This window comes from Mycteria americana, chromosome 11, assembly GCF_035582795.1.
Source record: "Mycteria americana isolate JAX WOST 10 ecotype Jacksonville Zoo and Gardens chromosome 11, USCA_MyAme_1.0, whole genome shotgun sequence".
Classification (NCBI taxonomy): Eukaryota; Metazoa; Chordata; class Aves; order Ciconiiformes; family Ciconiidae; genus Mycteria; species Mycteria americana.
The window spans coordinates 13,728,189-13,745,822 of record NC_134375.1 but is presented as its reverse complement, the minus strand read 5'-3'; positions in this window follow the sequence as shown (position 1 = coordinate 13,745,822).

Genomic DNA, 17,634 nt, shown 5'->3' with positions numbered 1-17,634 from the left:
GACGGACCTGATCTGGGGCTGGGAGGGTGTGGGGGAGGGAAGGGAAGCATATGTAACCTTCCTGTGGAAGTCAAAGAGATCAGACAGTAAGAATTCAGCTTCAGAATTTCAGATACAATAGATGAGATCCCAGTTTATTCTGCAGCAACACTGGTGATGTTCTCATTGTGTTATGACAAGTAAAAATAGAGAGGCAGTAGCAAAGGCAATATATGCTATTGTATAGGTAAACCATTTAGGGCACGAACTGTCCTTTTGTTTTATTGGAACATTACCTGACACAACCTTGTTCAAACCAATGAGTAGAATTTCAGTGAGCTGAAAGCCAAAATGATGACAATACTATTACACAGCTAATAATAAGTTGATGACCTTTGATAAATATTTTTGGCTTGGCTTCATTTTAATTTAAGAATGTCTATATGTAGCAGAAACATCCATCAAGTTAAAAACTCCTTTCTAGAACAACTAAAGTGTTAGTTCCCATTGCCAGACCCCCAATGTGTTTTGCTGCAGGAACCTGAGCAGTATTTGTTTTGTCTCTTTACTGTGGCTTTTGCAAATATTTTTCCCCACCCCCAGCCTGTTGCTAAGCTTAATAAATAAAATATGGGACAGAGCAATAGGGAAACATTCCAGAAAGGAATTTACTGAGGATGTGGAGAAGCAGTTGCAAGGTTGCTCCATATTAGTGGAGTGGAGCACCTGACAGAGGGTGCCTCTTTACCCCCCTCTTCTCTATTCCCCACCATGTCTGCATCCAGCTGTGCTCATTCTGGGATCCTTGTCTTGCCCTCACTTCAGCCATGTGCACTCAGGGACTTCTTGGCTGAATATCTCTGCTGGCATTAGCTGTTGCAGGGTGGCAGGAGGAAGGATGAAAGGAGATAGTCTCTCTGGTGAGAACCAAGCCTACCATGAAATGCTTCAAAGGTCAACAACAGCTTGAGTCCCACCTGGAAGCCCAAAGGCAGCCAGCTCATCTGGCCGAGCAGCAATGGGACATGCTCAGAACAAAGTTCTGCCTACGTGGCAGGTGGCCCCTGGCTCGCCTTCCAAACGGCCTCCGAGGGCAGCCTTGAGTGGGGCTCGCTGCTGTACTCTGAAGCGGCAGTCAGGGAAGGAATTATACCATGTTTCTCATCCAAAACTGCCTGGCCCAGCAAATGCATATGAAAGTCTTCTCTTTGGTCTTGCTGCCAACTGAGCATCCAGGAAATTCCCTAAACTCTGAGCTCAATCTACAAACCTGTGGCTTTGCGCTCCCAATCCCTTGATTTGTGACTGCTACCCTGCTCTATTGCCTTCACCAGCAGTGACCCAGCGGGGCTGCCCTCACCCAGCCAGACCTCATTATTCTTGTTGCTATTATGGTAGAGCCTAGGTGGCTGTGATTTTTTTTTTTTTTTTAATGTTTAAAACCTAGCAATACATATCTAGCAGGCTTGTTCCACTGGACTAGTGCCTGTAGACATAATGAACATCTCCAGCAGCAGGGAATTACTACACACTGCGGATGAAGTAGCCTATAGCTTAGTCCTCATCATGCTCCTGGGTGTATAATCAAAGAGAAGTTGACAGAGAAATTAGAATTGAATGCAGAAATGATTTATTGGTTTTCTGCCCACAGTGAAGATTTTTTTATTTAACTTAAAATATTTTCGTTGCTGAAAATCAAAATGTGTAGTTCATTTTTCAGTTTCTAACCCCTTTTAAAACTCTGCAGTAAAGAGTTCTGGAAATATCTTAAATGAAGAAACTCAGAATAAAACTCTTGTGTGGGTTTTTTTTTTTTTTTTTTTGTCAAATGACTATTACTCAGACATGACACCCCTTACAAATACTTCATTATTTTGTTCCCCCAAACTGTATTTTTCAGTACATGTGTTCTTCAGCAAGAAAAAAACCCACCCCAAAAGCCCACAACCTTCTCCATCTCTGAAACAATAGTACTTAATTCTGATGTGTGAAAAAGAACAAACACCTCTTAGTCCTCAGGGTGGAGACTCATATACCTTTTACCAGTCAAATAATCAGCCTGAGAGATCCCATTACTGTCTGGCTTCTCCCTCCTCCTTAGCGTGTTCACTGCATGGTCAGTTGTTCTGGGATGTTCGCAACGCGCACTTCAAACTGCACCGGTGAAATAACAGAGGCTAACAGTATCTCTTTTTTCCTCCTTTTCCATCTTCCCTCTTCCTGCTATATTTCAGTCACTGTTTATTGACCATGGTTGAGACTGGAGCTATCCATTACAGAACTATATATTATATATGCATTTTTTGTATCCCAAATTACAAAATTCTATGCTAAAACAAGGTACTGTGCACAGATGTTAACTATCAATGTTTGCAATCAGCACTTTATCACATTAATTCAAGTAACAAAGGTTAAGTCACTAAGAATACAGAATGGTAGGAAAAGATGTTACTTACCATCTGGTCCTTACAAGGATTTTTTTTTTAGGGTGAAGTTTGGATTCGCATGGAGACCAGCACAGAAACTGAATGTCCTACATAGTGTAGATGTTCAAGCTTTGAGTAGATCTGCATGTTGAAACTAGTGGGTGAAATAAATTGTAAAGGTGGCATTTTAGGCAGATGCTAGTTAAAATTCTGCAATCTGCTATTGTGACTATAGTGCATGATATAGATGATTTGAATCCCTAACAGAATTGGCTCTTCAGACTATAAAGACAATCCATGTTCTGTTGTCCTGTCCAGCGTACTTGATGGAGTATATGAGCCCCAGTGCCTGTTAGTTAAAAAAAAAAAAAAAAAAGCTAGTGACAGGTGACTTTAGTGGAGCTGACAGTAACGTATGGAAAAAAATGTATCTGACCTTCTTAGATGTTTCTATCTCTACCTACTTTCACAAGAGTTAGGGAACTGCTCTCTTACCATGCTTACTGGTTCTGCACTTCTTCATTTTACAGCAATCCCAGACTGCATCTCTAATTATTAATTTCCTGCCTAGCTATATTTATTCCATCTGTTTGCTGCAGGAAGTGGATTGGCCCAGAGAAGAGGCACCAGTACAGGAGTTGGGGGCTTTAGGTCATGAATAACGTGTGGGAATATGAACAGCTTCATAAGCTAATTCTAGGTCCAGAAATGAGCTCTGCACCAGGAAGCAGTCAATGCAGCCATGCGAGGGTAGTGCAGTGTCCAGGTTAATGAACTCTTTTGAGTAATAGGTTAGTTTCTCTGAATTTTGAGAGAACGTGCACAGACCTGGGAACTTTCAGAGGCTGTATGATGTAGCTGGAAGGCCAAACATCAACCTAGATACTCGGAAAGTTTTCCTCTCAATGTTTTTATTTTCCAGCAGCCCATAAATAAAGAGCAAAGTACTTTGTTCTTATTGCCATTCAGCTTCTGTAAGCAGCAGAAGCTGTAAATGAGATCAGTGCAAATGCCTTGGTCACCCTCTACTATGGGAATGTTGTGTAATGAACAGCTAGGTAATAGGACTGAAGAAGGAATTGCCTTGATGTACCTCATAAGGTAGCACCCATTTTTTAATTAAAAATATATTAAAAAATCTTTATATTTACATGATCCTGCCATTTGGGTAAATCTTTTTTCCAACTGTTCTTGTTACTGAAGAGATGAAACCATTAGAAGGTATCAGCTATGTAAGTCATAAGGAGATTGCAGGAGAAGACTTGCTGTGTGAGAAGCTGACCCACTGGAGACAACCACGTACCTGTCCTCACTAACAACACCTCGAGGTTCCTATCCCAGGTGATAGGAACCACAGTGAAGTTGGTTAAATTACATCAGACTTATGGCTTAATGACAAAGCTTTTACTTAAAGGAGGAGACCTCTGTTACGTGCCAAGTTGTCACTTTTTTTTTCCAGGAAGCCTTTTCTTGTTGGCTGAATCACTATATTAGGATGGCTTGACATATGCTGCTCACAATCCCCTGTCAGGACATGCTGTTAATCATTTTACCTTCTCTCTGTAAGCATACTTCAAGATGATAAAATGCTTCATCAAAGCCAATAGAACTTGCATTAAAAACTATGGTAATTACATAATTTATTACATAAAACTACTTTTACTCCTATATTTTTCCAAGGTCTTGTATTATCTCTTCAGAATTACTGATTATTATCTTCTCCAACAAGAAAGGCACGTTCAATACCACAGTTATACATTATAGCGGGAATTACATTAAAGCATCAGCTCCATTTGTTTCTCCTTAGTTTCCTAATAAAAAGGAAAATAATCAGGAAACCAAATATTTCCTGGAAAGTTTTTTTCTAGCATTTGTTTCTTGCTCTCTCTGGAGAGGTAAACAGCCTTGTTTCCAATTGTGGGATAATTTGTGTAATATAACAGGATTTCTAGATTTGTCTTGTGTTTTGTTTAGCTCATGACAAAAACATTTTGTTGTAGGGAGAAATAAACACATGGTGATACAGCCTTGAAAGGGATGTGAGTTATTTGGGGAATTTTTGCTTGCTGAATTTACATTTTATGCACAGTTGAAGATTTCCTCTTGAAGGATTTAAAATTGAGGTATTTGAATTGTTGAGAAATGAGAGGGAGGGGGTACTAGGGCACATGGGAATTTAACAATCAGGTTTGCACTGTTGAGAAGAAAAGACTGGCTATTTTTTATTAAAAAGGTTTGTCCAGGTGGCAGGCTGCGTGTGTTCAAATACTGAATATTTCCTTCTATTTGCTTGACACAATACTGACTTTCACAACTGATTTTTTCTTTTGCTCAATCCCATAAATGCTGCATTTTTTTTTAATAGAATTGTTACATAAAGCTAAAATTAGTTTAGATACTGTCATACTTTTGGAAGGAAATCTGAATGCTGTTCAGTAGAAGTGACATTGGGTTATATTGGAGCAAATGAATAGATGATGGTTTAAATGCCCCTCTGGAACATGAATACCGACATTTTGATTAATGTCTTTGTCATGGGCGAAGATTATTTAGTTAATGATTTGCAGTTTCCTTTGCCTGGCTCTAGAAAAAGCATGCTAAATCCCAGGGCGAAAGGGAGGAACCAAGCAGCTTGAAGTCACTGGGTTATTCACGTGTTTTCAGCAGGTGCCCAAAAGCTCTTCTGGATCAGGCCTGAAGCTAAAAGAGACATAAAGCCCATGAAATATTAGAAATAAAAATATCTCACTCTTATTCATACTCTATGATTTACAGAGCTCAAAAGCTTAAAAGAACCGTGAGGGTGTGTGGACGTGGCACAATTCGGTGCCTTCTCCCGACAGCCCTGCTAGCTCGTGGAAACAGCAGCAGTGCTCCTTCCAGGCTAATATGCCCCATGCCGCTGTTGCATGGCGGTGGTCTCTGGACAATGAAATGGACCTCTCTGCTTCACCCAGATGCATGACACAGGGCCCAAGCTAATAACGTTTTGCAAACCTGTGCTGGCTTGTGAGAGCAACTCAGGTGTTTCTGCTCCGTGCAATGAGAACAGGAGGTGTTGGAGGGCGTGATGCTGCATTGTCCTGGCTGCCACCATTACCAGTGGGGCTCAGAGCTAACGGCACCAAAGCCAGCAGCTGAGGCAGTGGGACGAAGCACTGGTGGCCTTGTGACAGGGGTAAAGAAGTGGCAGTGTTTCTGGGTTACCTGGGGCAGCAGTCCCAGTGGAGAAGGGAGAAGTCACTAAGATGACAGGACAGTGCCATCAGCATGCTGCCGGTTTACTCAAAAGGCGTAGAAAGAATGATAAAAAATTTGGGACTGTTATGCTAAATGATAGTGCCTTTATCAGTAGGGATCTTAAAACTCACTTTTATCAGTAAAACCAGCTGTGATAATTCTGTATAAGTGAAAGAGCAGCCCTGCTCATGGTGCCATTTTTAGTTTCAAAGCTAATTTTGAAGAAAACTTTTCAATGTTTACATGTGAAGTTTTTTGTAAGCAAATTTATTTTTCAAGTCCTGTTGTGTACAACCTGTCCCCTTCTGTTCTACATGCACATTATATTTTTCCTCTCCTCCCTTTTCCATTCATAGCTTTCACAAAGGCTGAAATGGAAGAAGCCATTAAAGGTTTAAACAACTTAAGCAGTTACTTTTAAATTATCTTAACATGTTCAAAAACCTTGCCAGATTTACCCTTTGGAAGGTAGTAAAATAATTTTGAATAGAATGTGACCAGATAAAATGAATATGATTTTATTATTCATGAATACTTTAACCTGAATGCTTTAGTGCCTACATCTCTCTATTATATTAAATTATGGTGAAACATAAAACTGTCACACTGGGGTTTGTAGATTGATATTCCCTATGGATTCCCCTTATGTTTTTCTATAGCTATCCCTGCTGCTCCTAATGGAACCAGTCCTTTGATACCTTTCCCTTCTAGTTATGTTCTACTTCTCTATTGACTGCTTCGAAGCACCTTCGTGTCTGGTTGGGAGGTTAGCTACCTCTTTTCACAGCAAACATGCAAATAACCCTTATGTATTCCCACCCACATGTGTACTTTTGTATCTGGCTTGCTCTTTCATATTTCTCTTCTTTTTTTGTATGTTCTCTCTGGGCAATTTTTTTCCCCAGACATCACACTTTAGGGTATACTTTCGAAGTGATGTTCAGATATTTAGGTGAGACTCCCATTAAAGTTAATGAGACATGTGGCTAAATGCCTGTGCACTGCATTAACAATACCCTTTACTGTTTATTGTCTGGCTTAGAGAAAAGGTCACATTGGCTCCTAACTCCTACTCCTGGATCTTTACCTTCTCCTTTAGATCTCAGAGGTCACTGAAAGCGAAGAATGTAAGGCACAGGGCCTTGCAATGCTTATTTTTTCAGCTGGCAACATTGTTCCTTTAGCTCCATTTTCTTTTTATATGGGGCTATAGAAATTACAGACCTAAGAGGAGCTTTTATCCCAAATTGTCAAAAGCACAGTGATGACAAGTTATTGCAGAAGCACCACAAGATTCACTATGGTGCTTTGCGCAGAAAATTCCACTGGAACTGGGAAGAAATATCAGATCTTCAGAGAAGGGACTTTTATCACACTGTGCATTTACTGAGTCTAGCACAATAGGATTTTGGCTCTTGGCTGGGGGATATCTTGCTTGTCCCAATATAGATTATACATATTAAGAATAAATATTTGCTGACGCACACTGATGATAACACAGTACAAATTTTCACCTGTGTCCTTGCCTGAGAATTTCTGGTTAGAAATTCTGATGCCGTAGCAGGAGAAGGAGGTGGTAGTGAACGCGAGTCTGATCTCAGGTGGGAGGAGATAGAAAAAGGGAAAGGATCACAACTTTGCAGCTGTGTCCTGCGAAGTGAGAGTGCATACAATTCCAGCCCCTTCATCTCGGTTTGGGGTAGAGTAGCACCTGATTGATCAGGAAATGGGTATTTCTAAACAATGTTACTAAATGTTCTAAATAATAAATGTTATTTAATTTCCTTGTGCCTTAGTCATCCCATGGGGATTATGATATTTAAGTCTTGGTAAACATGAGCAGAGAGCCTAAGGTGAAACATGCAGTAAATGTAATCTTTGTAATGTGAGCAAGAGTCCAGCTTTAGATCCCTTTTTTCATTCATCTTATTAGCCCAAAGGTAATCTCTGTACTCTATTATAATGGGACTTCTCTGGTATAATGAGAAGTTAGCTATTCAATACAGTCCTCATCAACATTGTATTTTTTTAATGTTTCTAAAGCTCAGTAGAAAATGGCATTAACCATTGTATTGAGTCAAGGAGCTGAAGTACAGCAAGGTTAAACACGGCTTTTGTGCTAAAAAGAAAAATGAGACTTAGATTAAAACTCTGAAGTAAAAAAAAAAGTTAGATAAATACAGTGGGTGAAATGAAACATTAAAATTAAATGACTAGCATGGGTGGGTGAAGTTCAATGTAAGGAGTGTTTAAGATGAGAAGGCTTTTATCCAACAGTGAATTGGCTAATGATGTTGCTAATGTGGGATTCTACCGTTGACAGTGTTTCTGAAGGCAGATGCTGTCCTAACATTGCTGCTTTGAGAGCTACAATTATATAAAAAGAACATGCCATTCATCAGTGCATATCATAAATCATATACAGTCCTTTTGTGTTTCTCATCTTTGTTGTGAGCAATCTATGGGAGTGGAAAGGAGGACTGTATTTGTATGGAAGATGGGCTCAGAGATGCACACAGCTCAGAATCTGACCAATGTTTTCCTTTAAGTGTTCCTTTGAGGAAAAAAGAGGAAAAAAAAAATCTAAAAGAGCTGATAGATAAAACCAAGTATCTGATCAGCAGGATCTCCAAACAGAGATCAATGTTTACTAACTTTCTCTGGCAGCAAGGTGAACTGTGATATTAGCTCATATGGACAGAGGTATTGATTATTTTGCTCTTTCTGCAGGCAAAGTGCAAGTATTCCATTACAGAAGGCAGGAACTAAAATTAATTAATTGGTTAACTAATAATGGTGTCATTAATATGCTTATTACTCATTTCCTCCACAGTATCACACAGGTGTTCCAGCTGTAGACTAAAGAGCTGTTGTGCTAGGCTCTGCACATGCACTGAATGAAATGGGGGTTTTTTTGCAGGAAAAGTGTTCACTAGATGCAATGCCCTGGAAGGGCTGTGATCTTTCCTTCCCAGAAGCTCTCCAAGGGTAGCTGCCCTTTCTGTGGAAAGGGCTATCCTGCACATTCTCACAAAGCTGTTGTCTTCCTCATCTTGTTCAACAGCTGTGTGAAATACTGTGCTAATTAAATTAGTATCTAGCTCTAGGTCTTTGACATAAAGAAAAGCATCTGTTTTCTGTTTCCAGCCATGATTAGCCCCTATTTGAAGACTGGTTGGTTAACTTTCATGCTGGGTGGCACGATTCCCTGATGGTTGCTCATACAGAAACATATGTAGAGGAGGGCAATTCTTTCAGATCCATCAAGGTGACTTGGGAACCTAGGTCCTGATGTAAAGAAGGATATGGGAATTACAGCTGGGCAGGTAATGAATTGTGAACAAAATATTTCTTTTCAACACTTAATGAAGCTTCACGGCAACTATAGTAATGTTTTATTTTTATTAGAATTTATGTTTCTAATCAAAACCACATTGAACATTTTTGACCACTCTGAAACTGAAGTCTAGGGTGTAAGAAGTCATTGCAAGTGACTTTCACATGTAAGAAGCTTTGAATTACCTGCAAGAAGCTGAGAATCAATATTTTTTGAGAGGGTGGAGATGGAGAGTCAAGAAAAAAATTTGAATCAGCTGTATTAGGAATGTAAGAGACTAGCCTCACTGAAAATTAATGGAAATTAGGAGCTTGGTTATCTATGTCTCTGTATGTAGTTCTGATCAGAAGCAAAAAAGGAGGTGCAGTCCTGCATTTTTAAAGCGTATGAGTGAAATTCAGAGAAGACTGTGATCTGCAAAGCTGTCTTGGGTTTTGGCTGTTTCATTGACTTTGTGCCTTCACATATGCAGTCTTGTCTGAGGTCAACTGTGAGACTACAGCTAAGACATGTAACCTGGAGGGGGCTTGAGAAATTGCTGCAAATGGGTTTACTCTGCAAGTTTCTTAATTTCCCTGGTCTGCCTCTTAAGTAGTGAAAAGGAGATTATTTTGCCCTTTCCTCTCTACTTCTTAATGAATGTAAATTTGCTGCATTGGAAACTTTCATATGTCCTGAAATGTAAAAGGCAGGACACACCTGCTACGCAAGAATAAGTAATAATAACAATAATTGCATGACTAATACAAAATAATTGTTGATGAGTCCTCAGTGGAGTTAACAAGTGATGAGGATGCTGAAATGAACTGCTCTATTTGCTTACAGATCACTGTGCTCCTAATTCTGCATTTTAGCAGTTGTTGGAGTGTTACATGGGAGTTTGGGAAGCATTTTTGGACACAAATGATAGGTAAAATGTCAGGTATGTTGAAAGATATCCTAGCTCCTCACTTGAGAAGACTCAGTATTGATTTATATGACTGCATCACACTCATTCAGATAGGTATTCTGCATGTTGTATATTTTTTCCAATTTGACTGCTGCCCACAGTCAAACTGTAGCCCTGAGTTCCCATGACAGCACAAAAGTGTAGCCTTTAACTGTAAGCAGCATCTGGCCCTCTTTACCTTCTACTTGCCCCATCTGAGGTGTATGTACCTCAGATGGTGATAAGGAGCAGCCTTAAATTTGATAAAGAAGTTGGCTACAATGCAGTCCTGCAGTTTAAATGCCATGACATTTCCTAGTTATTAACATAAGAACATTAAATTAAAATTATGTTCCATGGGGACTGTAGCTTCATATAGCTTGGGAGAATTCACTTGCTTATGCAACGAGAGTCTAAGAGTTTAAGCTGATTACATTTACAGTTAATACATTCTTTCCAGGGGTACCACTCTGAGATAAAACCAAGAGTCAAATTTTGCTCTGAGATGCTCTGACACAACTCCTCAGAGTTCTCCCTGGCCCTCGCAAACATACCTAACCTTCATCAGCTGTAAGACAGAGAAATCACCTGAGTAAGCCTTCTATGGCTGATTCTTTAAATAGCCAAATACTTGGACCCATTCTCAGCTGGTGTAAATTTGTATTGGCCTCATTGCCTTTCATGTGGCTATGACAATTTACATCAGCTTGGACCTGCCCTATTGAATTCTGAATGGCTTGAAAACAAATGCAAATGAGAGCTTTGCTGAAGGTGGATATTTAAATGTATATATGCCACTCAATACCCTATGATTAAAACTCATTGCAATTAAACAAACATACATACTCCTAGCTTTCACGTGCAGTGATTCATGCCCCAAAAACTGGAGCACTGGCTTTTTTTAGTTATTTGCTACCATCAGATAATCTAAGAGTTCTGCTAAAACTGGTAGATTGTTTCTATAGTTATTATGAAATAGGATCTGCTGTTTTGCAGTAAATTGGAAACTATAACTTGTGCTTTGACTCATATCTTTCTCTGAAACATGGAGGTCATCCCTAACTTCCAGATATTTCTATTCTCGATGTATATTAATTTCTAGTAGCCTGGGGTTTAATACATATATCTGTTTCATTTCCACAATTAATGGTTGTAAGACAACACAGATAAAAATGCAAATGAACAACTTATCTTTATGCTTTTCAACTGGCTGTTTACAATTGCAGTTACAGTGAGCTTTTAAAACTGCCCAAACAGCTTTTCCTACATATATAAAGATTATAAAGATACCTTTATAAATTACGGATTTTAAAAACTGCTGTAATTTTAAATGGCTATATTTTTTATATTTATTGAAACAATTTTGAGTATAAATGCAACACAGCTTTTGTTCTTTTTTTGTAATTCAAGTAATACATAATATTAGCATAAAGAGAAGACCATAGACACATAAATATGTATACATATTTTTCTTTTCCTCTGCAAAGATTTTAGAATAGAGACCCATAAGAGTGAGCATTTCTTGCAATAGTTGCCTCTAAGTTCTCCTCCTGGATGCGCTGCTGTGACAACATCTTGGAATCAAATGTAAAAAAGAAAATACAAGAAAATTGTGGATCTTGACAAAAACACAGGGCTGTTACAGCTGCAGCATAATAGGGGCACTGGGAAATTAAAACTTTTCAGTTTTCCCTGAGCTGCATCTCTACAGCTGGTAGTGAGAACTTAATTTTTGATTATGTGTTAGTTAAAAAAGAGCTAATACAGTTGGGAAGAGCATGCTCAAACAAGCAGATAAAGTTTTCATTCACCTTCCCACAACTAAAACAAGAATTGAACTAGGGCAAATCTAATAAGGAGCCCATGAACATTGTAAATCTGCTGCCTTAAATGGACTATGTTTAAAATGTTTTTTCCTATCCCAGAGACAGGCCAGTCTTCAGGAAGAATGAGATTTTCTTGTCCTTTCTGACAAAAAACCTTCTATTGCTGAGATCAGTTTTTGTTTAAGAAGTAACAGGTTACTTCTTCAATAGACCTTACGGCTACATCTATAGTACATACAAAACATGAGCCCTTGATTCATCCAAACTGGCTTTGTATCTACAGTTTTTGATGTGGCATCTGAATGTGTGTTGGTAGTACAGCTTGAGTTTATGCTCTGCATGAGTATGGGCCAGAGGTTATGGTGCTGGGCCAGAGGCTCTGGGACAAAATTTGCCTGGTACAAGAATGTACAAGTAGACAATATTGACAGCCTGAATCCTTCATAGTCCATTCTGCTTTGCAATTTTTCACATCCTCAGTGTGAGGCAAACTAAGCTAACTGGGTGGCAAAGAAGATTTTTATTACAGTGGAGGCCAGACACCTAGACAGCAATAAGAGAAGTAACTTCAGAAATGACACCTGCAAGCCAAGTTCTGGAAGTATTGGATCTCTGAATGTGGCATGTGGTTTGCAGTATAGGCTCTGCATGTTTGAAGAGTTTTGACAGAATAAATTCCTCACTCCACTACACTGCATGGTATAGCTATATTAGCCAAACTTCACGTTTTTATCAAAATTGTTTTCGTAGGAAATTATATTGTTACTATCAGTCCTTCCAGGTGATTAATTATCCTATTATGTATTCCTGAATGTCTGTATATTTGCTCATCTTATCCGTCAGTCCAAGGTTTTTGTGCTTGCTCAGCTTGTCAGTGTGGTATTTGGAAATAGTAATGTCCAAGGCTGTGTGCTGGGCAACTTGTAGCTGTGAGGCTAAATTCAGAGGCTAGATATATTAATATATACTTATTTCACATCAGGGAAAATAAGATAGCTATATCCATGAGTGTGGCATGCAGACAGAGGAGCATCTCTGACACCACGTAACCTCACAGTCTACTTACACCTCCCTGACTTGAATATAGGCTCATCTTTGGTGTTCTAACTCCAATGGTAATGTTAAAAGTTGAGTTGAAGGTAAAAAGAAATAAAAACATACTAGGAGCGTTTTCTCTAGACAATTAATGGGCAAGAAAAGTTAAAGTGTATATAGAAGGAAATGTTGGCTGCAGCAAACAGAAGGTCATGACAGCTCTTAGCAGACCATTTTATGTAAAGATAAACAGGCAGTGAAAGCCTTTGCAGTGCTGTATGTTTGTGTATGGAGCAGTGTATCCAGCACCTTAATCCAGGACCTCAAACCCAATATTGAATCCTTTTTATTTGTCTTCAAACATTAGTCGCAAATGGTATGAGAACTGGCATCCAGGCCACAGTTAAGCTGGCCTGCCTTTTAGGTTGTTTCCTATCATTTGAGGTCGATACTTCCATGCAGGCTTCCACTGTGTTGATGCTGGCAAGCATAATAGCCCAGAGTCAAACGGGCACCAAGTTGTTGTTAACTCCATTTGCTTGTGATTCCACTTTTGTTGCAAGATGTATGTTAGAGCTCTGTATGATAATAAACAGAGTTCTGCAGAATTTTTGGTACAGATTTCTCATCACCTTTGTGGCAGCTTCAGCTAAGCACTGAAAACTGCATTAAGCATGTGGCTTACAGCCACAGTGAAAAGCATCTGAAACTCCTCTCTCTCTTCTGATCACATCTTCACAACTAATAATATTTCTAAGTTATTCCCTACTGTCAACCCTTACCTACTTGCCTAGAAAAGGGTATTTGTTTCATCTTTTGCATTTATCCATTTAATATAGAATCATAGAATGGTTTGGATTGGAAGGGACCTTTACAGGTCATCTAGCCCTGCAAGAGCAGGGACATCTTCAACTAGATCAGGTTGCTCAGAGCCCCATCCAACCTGACCTTGAATGTTGCCAGGGATGGGGCTTCCACTACCTCTCTGGGCAACCTGTGCCAGTGCCTCACCACCCTCATTGTAAAAAATTTCTTTCTTAAATCCAGTCTAAATCTGCCCTCCCTTAGTTTAAAACCATTGCTCCTTGTCCTGTCACAACAGACCTTGCTAAAAAGTCTGTCCCCGTCTTTCCTGTAGGCCCCCTTTAAGTACTGGAAGGCTGCTATAAGGTCTCCCTGCAGCCTTCTCTTCTCCAGGCTGAAAAACCCCAACTCTCTCAGCCTGTCCTCATAGGAGAGATGCTCCACCCCTCAGATTGTTTTTGTGGCCCTCCTCTGGACCCACTTGAACAGCTCCATGTCCTCCTTGTGCTGAGGGCTCCAGAGCTGGACGCAGTACTCCAGGTGAGGTCTCACCAGAGCAGAGCAGAGGGGCAGAATCACCTCCCTCGACCTGCTGGCCATGCTGCTTTGGATGCAGCCCAGGATACAGTTGGCCTTCTGGGCTGCGAGCGCACGTTGTCGGCTCGTGTCCAGCTTTTCATCCATCGGTACCCCCAAGTCCTTTTCCGCAGGGCTGCTCTCGATCACGTCATCCCCCAGCCTGTATGGAAACTGAGGATTGCCCCGACCCAGGACCCTGCACTTGGCCTTGTTGAATCTCATGAGGTTTGCACAGGCCCACTTCTCCAGCTCGTCCAGGTCCCTCTGGATGACATCCCGTCCTTCTGGCGTGTCAACTGCACCACTCAGCTTGGTATCATCTACAAACTTGCTGAGGGTGCACTTGATCTCGCTGTCAATGTCATTGATGAAAACATTGAACAGCACTGGTCCCAGTATGGACCCCTGAGGGACACCGCTTGTCACTGATCTCCATCTGGACATTGTGCCGTTGACTGCCACCCTTTGGGTGCAACCATCCAACCAATTGCTTATCCACTGAACAGTCCACCCATCAAATATACTGAGAAAGGCAGCGTCCTCTGCGCTCTCTCATATTCAGGACTTGATACAATTAATAAAATACTTGCTGTTTCTTTCCTATCTCACCTTTTTAATTTTTGTTCCACGTTGCTCGCACGGAGTAGAATACATGTGTTCTGAACTCTTACTGGCCTCTCATCTTTATTCTGAAAATAAACAATATGCTCAAGCCACATTTGCCCATGGAAAACTGGGAAGGTCTGGTTGCCTTTGTCAACATGACTTCTGAGGGAGCACTGAACAGATTTGTGACAAATTTCTCTCTACGCTAATAGTACTGCAAGAGGCAACACCATTGTCTGCTGGGAAGATAATGCCATAGTAGTAGAGCTTTTGTGCCACCCATTGAAACTAAGAAAGTTTAGTCTCTTGGCATGGTTGATATTCAAGGTCTATCATTTTTCTGGTCTTCATCTATCACTTGGGTACCAGGATTCCTATCCAAGACCTCGACAGGCTCTAGACTGCTCTTTTGCTGAGATAAAGCATAGTCAACTTGCTATGACTAAGCTTATATCCTGCTAAAATGCAGGCTTTCTACTATTAATCATTAAATCTGAAAGGCTTGAAGATCCCTCTTCTATATCAATATCAAGTGATCCGCATTGAAACAGTAACCCCTACTTTTTCTCAGTTTGGCAAAATTCTAGTCCTGACTAATTCAGTTGCTAAGTTCCTGGTTGTCAGGGGGGAAGAAGGGAAAGACAGTAAGCCCTAAATTTGCGGCAATTCACCTCCATGCATACAGAAAATGCAGTGACTTTTTGAGAGGTGGGAGAGAAAGGAAACAGAAGGAATGGAAACAGGCGCTTTTTTTGTTTGGTTTTTTTTTTGTTTTTTGAAAGAAGCCTTTATCAATAAAGGAATCTAAATTCTTTTATTTTGGAAGAATGGTTAGATATGCTGAAAATGGTACCTTATTGCATTTACTGTAGTATTTACTACAATATTATGCTTTCCTTTCTATCTTTGAGTTTACCAGTACCATCTGTCAAAAATATTAGTAATAGAGAAATACACTGGATAAGGCAAAAGTAATTACTCACTTTCCTTTGGTCCAGTTTACAACAGCTTAAATAAAATAAAAGAGCAAGTAATAAAGTTCCCAGGCAAAATCTGAGCTTTTTTGTATCACTTTTCCTCTAGTATCCTCTGCAGAATATAATTAAATCTGCCCTTCATAGATTTAAGTAACACTGCTCTTTCATCTTATATACATATGTGTGCATTTTGTTTTTCTAATGTTGTTTTCCAGGGTTTGCAAGAGAGATCACTGCTTCTTGTCTTCCTAACAACCTTTGGGTTAATGTTAACACCAGAACTCCATCTATAGATAGCTGCACAGCCTTCTCAAGCTGTCACTGCAGTCTTCCCACCATCTGTTTGCCATCCCGAAAGACTGGCAAGGTTCTATAGGCCTTCTGTATGGGAGGATTATGTACTACTTGCTCATCAGCTCTGAAACAAGCTTCCAAGTTTGTCGTTGCTGGGTTTTTCTTTGTAATGCTTTTGAATGTGAGAATGGCAGGCAATTCTATTTGTTCCTCAGTCCTGCTGCAAGCTTCCAGGTCTTTCTGGTATTTTGTACTGTGTTGTTACAAACAGCATGTTCCTATTCAGTGCAGTGATTGCAGAAGTTTACAGGGATGCGCAGATTCTGGAATAAGATAAGTTTGCTGGGAGGAAACAATGAAGCAAAAAACCATACCAGTTTCCCAGTCTGCTTTTTGCTTTCGCAGCAAGTTGCTTGGCAATGAGCTTTGCTGAAGCTGGGAAAGAATATCACTGCAGCACTGAAATTCTCTCTCAAGCCCAGTTAATGGAGCAAACTCAGGAACTTGATTTCCCCCTTAATAGGAAAGGGAGCTTGCATTGGTTTGGATTTTTGAACTTGTACACTAAATAAACTATGAGGAAAGGCCATCTCCTTGGATTGACTATTGGAGAGATGAGTTCTGGAATTAATTTATGCTCAAATACTGCTTCCAGTTTCTGCTTCTTGCTGGATGTAAATATTTATGATGTATTTTGCACACTAAATTTGACGTACTAGAGAATATAATGTAACTGCTAAAATATATGCTTTCCTTATTATTCTACACACACCATCATTTATATCACTTGTAATAATACCGTAGATATATAAATATTTAACAAGAAATAGTCTCTATGCATTAAGCAGGAAAATTCAAAGCCACTGAAACAATGTGAGGTATTTCTATTTAGTGTTTTGTTTTCTGTCGGTAGAAAATGGTGGATACCATTTTAATGATCTTTCTTTGCAAGTAACCTAATTATCTCAACAAACTGACTTTCTGAACAGCACTACTTTTGTCTGGGGCAATGGAAGGGAAATCAGAACAACAGGAAGGAGACCGTTGAGTTCATTTTATGTACACACATCTATCTGCAATGTTATTGGTCCCCCCCACCAATTTTTTCTTTGATTTTGTGCAGCATTGGGTCTCTCGCGCTCCTCCAATTGCTCTGTTTGCTTCTGTCCTTTTCTTTCCTGGCTTGAGATGGCAAAATAAGATTTTTCTATTTCTAGTAAAAGTTTTTAACTTATAAATTTGTAAAATATCATTACAATTTGGTATCGGAAGCAAGATCATCTCCATGGTTTCTTTCTAAACAGTCTTTAACCTCAAAAAGAAACACAATTCTGATCTTTCATGAAGGCTGCTGGAGACATTGTGGCTGTTAACCACATAATATGTATATCAGTGGCTTGAATCTTCAATAATGTCATAGTATACTCGGGAATGTTTTTCTTTCACATACACTGAGTTTAGTTTTCTTCAGTTAAGCTGAATGTGACAGAATGCAGTCTCTTTGTCAATAAAACAGGCAGTTTAGGGTGGTGTACAGTGATCTGACAATGTGAATGTTTTCTGTACAAACATACTGGGTAGTTTCTCAGTCGAGAACTGTAAC